This window comes from Pinus tabuliformis, chromosome X (assembly GCF_031772625.1).
Source record: "Pinus tabuliformis cultivar Carrire ecotype Pingquan chromosome X, CPIR1, whole genome shotgun sequence".
Classification (NCBI taxonomy): Eukaryota; Viridiplantae; Streptophyta; class Pinopsida; order Pinales; family Pinaceae; genus Pinus; species Pinus tabuliformis.
Window position 1 is genome coordinate 235,292,782 of NC_142308.1, and position 7,370 is coordinate 235,300,151.

General features: G+C 32.1%; 1 long non-coding RNA gene across 1 annotated transcript; it reads right to left on the reverse strand.

Annotated features, from left to right (window-relative positions):
• Positions 1-1,508: 1,508 nt before the first annotated feature.
• LOC149139233 (uncharacterized) lies at positions 1,509-2,975 on the reverse strand. The gene is made up of 2 exons (XR_016264801.1): positions 2,219-2,975; positions 1,509-2,117 (listed from the first exon to the last, which is right to left on the reverse strand). It is a non-coding gene; the product is annotated as an uncharacterized LOC149139233 (long non-coding RNA).
• Between the last annotated feature and the right edge of the window lie 4,395 nt (positions 2,976-7,370).

Below are 7,370 nucleotides of genomic sequence, written 5' to 3' on the forward strand. Positions count from 1 at the left end.
AGTAAAAATCTATTCTTTCATAGCCACACGAAACATATTGATATCAAATATCACTTCATAAGGATTATGTGGCAAAAGGATAAATTGAAATGAAGTTTTGTAGGAAAAATGATCAACTTGCTGATATATTCACCAAAGCACTACCAAAAGAAAGGTTCCATTATATGAGAAACACACTTGGAATTACCTCATTAAGAATTAAGGGTGAGTGTTGAAGATAATGCTTAATTCATTGTCAGCATAGATTATGGTTCAACACTTAACAAATTTTGAGTTATGTTAGCATAGATTATAAGTGAGTAGATAGGAAGTCAAGATTAGACTCAACTAATTAGTTGAAATTAGATTCAAATGACAATTTACATAGTTGTGGAATTTGAAAGCTATTTTTATAGTTGTAGAAGTATTGAAGGCCATATATATTGTTGCACTTGATTGCTTTGATCAAATGAATAATAAGAAGGAGAACAAAGAATATCAAGCATTGAGACCTTTGATGTTTGTTTGGTTCAATATTTATATTGTGTTTTTCTTGATTATGTCTATTTCCCCATAACTTTTCTACAATAGATTGGTTAGTCCCTCAAGACATGGTCACTGTGGCAGGCCTAGTCTGCCACCTAATCTTGCTATAAAGTCCCCTTCTCTATACATCACCCAAGTCCAAATTTCAACCGCTATTGCCATGGAACAATATAGATTTATAATTCCAGAAGCATTTAAGAGGGATTTCATGTAAGATATTGAGGAATGATTGAGACGAACAAGTATATTTGTTCCTAACTTTCAATGGAGGAGCGAAATGAGAGATTGGATTCCCAATGTTGATAAATCCACCGGGGAAAAGGCATCTACCTACATGTAGACAATTAACTTGTATTGGCATGCTAGAAAAAAAGATGGGAAGAGTCCTTACTAATAGAGTAGACACCAAATAGAAGCTCATCATGTGCATGATTGAACTCAAGGAGAAAATGGACATTGTCAATGGAAAAATCAATCTATTGTTCAAGCCCATTACTGGCACTCAAGCCCCATCATGAGAAACCAGTGGAGATCTTCAACCACCCGATCTGACACACAACCTAACAGCATGACAACATTCATAGCTTAAACTATGATTTTTATTTTGTCTCATAATATGTTCTTGTCCATTTGTTCATGTAATTATATCCATGTAATACTCTCTATTTGTTTATGGTTCATGCTTTTAGATCAATAAATTACAAATAGTAGGGGCAAGTTAAAAAAAAAAAGTTTATGCTACTTGTTTGGTTTCCTCAATGACAAACTAGTAAAGACTATCTATGATTTAATTTTATGTATTGTGGAAATAATTTCTCCAACCTTGCCAAAAAAATATTTGTCCTGTACTAAATAGAGCTTATACTAAATAGAGGTTATAGAAATTATAAATCATGTATATACTAAATAGAGGTTATAAAGATTATAAAACATGTATATACTAAATAGAAGTTATAAAGATTATAAACCATGTATAGAGGAAATAATAAAAAGACATAACATCATTCATAATTTTTCATAAAATCATAAGGTTTGAGTACAGAAAATGAGATTCGGTCCAATAATTTTTTTCTAAGAAAATAATAGGCATTCTAAATTGATATCGGCCGCTCTTTCTGCTCTACCTACACTAGTATGCGCAGATTTAATAAAGAGAAAAGAGAGATATTATTATTAAAGTGATCTCTATATCATTCCCTATAAACTAATTGCTTCTTTCCCCTCTCTCTCGCTAGTTTTTCCCTTGCTCCCATATTAGGATGTGGGCAACCGGTGTTGGAGTCCAGGCCCCTCTTTACCACCGATCCTTACGAGTCCATAGCGGATTTGAATACAGCTGCCTCCTTCTCTAAATGGAGTGGAGTTATCCACAGCAACCGTCATCCAATGGACAAAATTATTGCCCTAAAACTCAGAGCTATGGATCTGCACGACCCGGTTTGATCTCCTCCTCCAACACTTTGTCATTTCTCCTCTCACTTGATAATTAAGGAAACAAATTCCTCGTCAGCTATAGACTACCTCTCCTCTGTCCCATATCTACATCCGCATCAACAAAGAACAGAGAATCCGAAGGTCTAATCCCCACGGTACTGCAAGTGGACAAGATCCACATTAACATCAATAAAAAGCAGCAAACCCTAAAATCTCGAACTTCCAGAAATGAAAACAAGAATACAAGAAGACCCCAAACCTAATCTCGACGTGGTAGAGATCACTTTTCGCTCCGTTCCCCTGGATCGCCACCACAAATCACATGAGAATCCGTCTAATATTGGGAAAAATCAAGCAAGCGGAGGAACGACAAATTGCCAAAAGGAGGAGAAAGCGGGACCGTGAAGATCCATAGATCTGAGTTTGACGGCAAATAATCTCTCCCTTGGATAACCGCTGCGGTAGGTTACGCCACTCCAGTTGCACAAGGACGCGGCCTCGCTCTAATCTGCATGGACTCTCAAGGATCACCGGTGACGAGGGAACTGGAATCCAACAGTGGCCACTGAAGATCTTGATATGGGTAAGCGAGGGAAGAAGAAGAGAGAAAAAAGGGAAAGAAGAGAAATAGCATATAGCGAGAGACTGATTTAGATGAAGACAGACAAATTTATATAAATAGTAGAGCCTGAGATATAGAAAAATGGAGAAAAAAAGTGGATGATTGCACCTCGTGGGGTCAGTCTAGTTGAAAGCATAAAAGCATGGAGATCAACGCTACGGAGAAAAGCATAAACGCCTGGAAATCAATATAAACATGGTGACGTACTCCAAGAAAAATAATAGAAAATGTATGTTTCCTTTTCGTGGGTTACAGGAGCAGACATGTCCCTCGTGGATTCCCTGTTAGTCCAAACAGGGTACAAGCACCGACTCTGAACGCAGTGAAAACGGGAAGAAGGTATAATAATTTTATGGCAGTGAACGAATAAAAAATGTTTGGCAAGTGGGAGGCGTTTAATTTAATCGCATTGAATTACTAAATAATATTTGGCAAGTGGAAAGCCAGAGCCATATACTAAAATCAAAGATTAGTGATAATTTGATGCGGAGTGAATGAATAAATAATGTTTGGCAAGTGGGAGGTGTTTAATTTGTTGCCATTGAATGAATAAATAATGTTTGGCATCTCCAAAGCCGCAGCTATATCAAAAGTTGAGTGATAATTTGATGGGAGTGAATGAATAAATAAATAATGGTTGGCAAGTGGGAGGCCTTCACTTCGTTCGCATTGAATTAATAAATAATGTTTAGCATCGCTGAAGCATATCAAAAGTTGATTTTATATTCTGCCAGGTTGCATTGCGTCCATGGCAAGTTATCTTTTTATTTAGTGATTAAATTTGATGGGTATTTATTCACATTTTATTTTTTTATTATTATTTATTAGTATTTTTAAAATCTACATGTTATTATTAGCACTTAATTAATATTTTAAAAGGTTAATTTAACAAGTATATATAGTTTAATTAATAAATGAAATGACTATTTTTCTAGTTTTTTTTTTTTTTTTTTTTTACATGGTCAATTTTGTTCGAAATTAAGTATAAATTTCATAATTTTAAGGTGTTTAATATGCAAGTATCAAATGTTGGTTTTTCAAGGCCATCAATCCATTTATGCATTTCAAAGTGTATTTTAAGCAACATTAAATAGAATATAGTCTAAAGTTTAAGCAGGGTAGCATACTCTCTCCCATTCAGGATATGTATGCGTGTATAAATTAGAGAAATAAACAAATGAACATATAACAAGTTTAAGAAAGTAACTAAATCCTTCAATTATTTACCTTAACCTTATTACTAACCATTGAGAAATGCACTCGTTGCTTTAGTATGAAAATTCTTCAAGAATCGTGGGAGAAAAAGCTTGGACCTGAAACCTAAAACCTGAAACTGTAGTTAACTTATCTGTACTAGTAATACTCATAAGTTTGAGTCTTTTTTAGTTAAAAGATACCCAGAAGAAAATTAATAAGTAGAGGCAATATGATAAACAAAAATTAATAAGTAAAGACAATCAAATAAGTAACGAGGTTGTTATATATGTAATAGTTTAGGAATTATATTTTCAATTTATGTAGAAAAGAAGAACATGCTATTAGGTATAAGATGTCATAACTATTTTTTATTTAAAAATGAAATTTATTTAATACCCTTTGCAAAATTGGCAAGTGATTTTTCATTTAAAATTTGAGATTTATTTAGTACCATTTACTTAAAAATAGACGTCGCATGTTAGATTTCAAATTTGATATGTTGGTGCTAACTAAAAAAAAAGGCTCATTATAACACTGCAAAACAAGGTGCATTACTACACCATTAACACAACACCATGATTGAGCACTTTATTTGAATAATTTATTCTACGTGACTCATTCAAATAGGAACTCTTTGATGTGATCTCTAATTGCCATAGTATGTGCAAGTGTGAAACTATCTCCCTACTTGTAAAATAATTGCATCGATCTTGCATTGTGAAAAATCAATCTCTTGCATTTGTCTGACATGTCTTTTGTACCATTGAAATGTACAAGAGCATTGTCTATGTGACTATAAACATGTTTGAGAGATTCTTCCTTGAAAATTTGTTATGGTCCTTCTTGTAACACTATATGACAAAATCCACCTCAACTTCACCTCTCTCCACCTACATTAATAATAGTTAGCAACAATTCAAGAAAATTAGAAGCATCTAAGGACATGGATTATATGTTGGACTATAAGAGATTGAGTACCTTTCTTTCTATGTTTTGATTTCATTCACCAAATGTTCTATCAAACTCTCCAGATATGCAAATATGGATTGGCAATCAATTTGGTAGACTGTGTGATCTGTTTGTTGTTGAAAATTGTCAAACAGCTTGCATAATCAAAACAATCCTAAACCATATATGAAGGAATAGAAAATATGAAAACTTGTTGTCATACAGAAAACTACAAGTTAAAACAACACAAGAAATGCTATAAAACACTTTATACATACATTTTACAATGAACAAAAGAACCCAAGATGTTTATAAGACTTTTTCAAAAGAAAACTCAAAACTCAAATCAATACTTACTATCAATCAAGAATCAAATCTTTTTAGTGATAATGCCATTAAATGCAATTTAACACTTGGAAAGACAAGGACAAATGCAAGAGAAAAAATGACATCCAAAAATTTAGGGAAATTGATTAGATTTTATTACTATAAGGTGTTGGTTGTTGGATGTAATTGCCCCAACTAGTCATGTCATATACATGTTGAAGTTATTTGCTTGGGGGAAGCTTCTTTTGTTTGCCATGTTGTTTTAAATATATGAAAAAAAAATTCTATATTTTATATCCTGAAGAAAATTAAATAAAATAAGAAAATTTGTTTATGTTTGAACTTGGAAAGCCTTCATCCTTTAATTGTCTATTATGACTTGCATAAATTTTTGGTGAGTATGAACCACTACTTAGTTTGCAGACTTACACTTTTACTCCTAAATAAATAATTATAAGTATATTTATTTTCATCTTGTTCCTATTCATTTTTATGCAAATACTTGCTTAAATTATTGTGGACAGTATCTGATGACATTTTTTTTTGGTATCAAGTGGAATCGACAATGGCGATGGTATCGTACTCGCATTACACTGGGTCGAATCCCACCAGTTGCCACTATAATTGCTAGGAGGAACCGCCTAGCCGCAAGAACAACCCTTAGGTTAAGACGAGACTTGAACCCGTGACCTGCACAGCGGCATGAATGACTTAGCAGACCGTCTGCTGGCCACGAGACCAAACCCCTGCGGGCAGTAACTGATGACATTATTTACCTTGAGTATGAGCTATTTTCAAGGATTTTAATTTTAGGATGTTTTCCTATGAATCTTAACAATGAAAAATCATTGCAAAAATATTTAAAAATGCTCACATAAATATAATATTTAAGAATTCTCACATAAATATTGCAACTACATCCAGAAATTATGGAAAAAAAATATGAGGTAGTTATCCACATGGCACAAAGGCTACAATAAGGCCTTCAAAGTTATGGTCCAATCAAATGTTTGAAAAATATTTTTTCTCAATAATGTTGAAATATAAATATTTATTTTTCATAGTGAAACATTATAACTTGCATTGGCCAATTCTAATCTAATCTAATAGTGGTCAACAGGAAATTCAATTGCTCGAGTTAGGCCTTCGGAGGGACTAATAATAGAGAATTTGATTTTTCCATGGGTAATTACGCATTCAAACTTTATGGAAAAGTAGAAATCTTGTATGACTATTAAGTTGAAGTGTAATATGTTTGTATATATCAATCTAGTCAAACACAACACACAAACTTGATGCTAAATATGTAAATTTTAATCTTTTTAGTTGGTTTATATTTTATTTAATACAATTTTATTTTTCCAAAGATTCATCTATTTTGATTAAAATAGATATTAATGAATTATATTTATTGTTTGTAGGACAAGAGAGTAGGACCTTTGGTTTAAAATCTTTTCACATACACATTTGAGAATTATTTTTGCAATAATGTTGAAAAATACATTTTTTTCAAAGTTAAACATTATAACTTGCATTGGTCAATGCTAATCTAATAGTGGTTATGTGATAATTAGCTATGCATGTTGGTAACATTGATTCTTCCTTTTTAATCACATGCATGTTGGTTGTTAGCTTACTCTTTTCCACACTTTTATTTTCACCACTGTAATATTTAACATACAAAATATTAAATTAAGTTAAATTAGTAAATATTATATAATTTGAAAGTATAATTCATAACAACTACTCTCATTACTTTAATTAATTATAACTATCTTAAATTTTCCAAAATGGAAGTCCATTTATGAAATTCCTAAATGATCAAAGTGTATTTCAACTATAAGATAGAAATTATAAACAAAAAATGCAATGGGAGAAGTTTCTAACATGGCAGAATTTTTAGTATACCAAGAGGGGCATTATGGGAGAATGGTTCGTAATAACCTACAGCCTTATGAAGGAATTCCAGTTGTTCCATTAAATTTTGGCAATATACGTTTTTTTTGTCATATTCTAGCTTCACTAAAGATGTAGTGATGTATCTTACAAGGGTTGTGACATATATGTTGGCTAACACTTCCAAACAACAACGACACACATAAAAAAACAAAAAAATAACAAAAAAACAAAACAAAACAAAACAAAAAAAACCAAACAAACAAACAAAACAAAATTGCATCCAACATATACTATTCAAATGATGGAAAAGAATAAATATCAAACATCACATGAAGGGCAATTCTAAAAATAAATATGTTATGAAAAATTTACTTGATGGGCAAGAGTTCCTGTTAAATTTAAACCTTGTTGCTATATA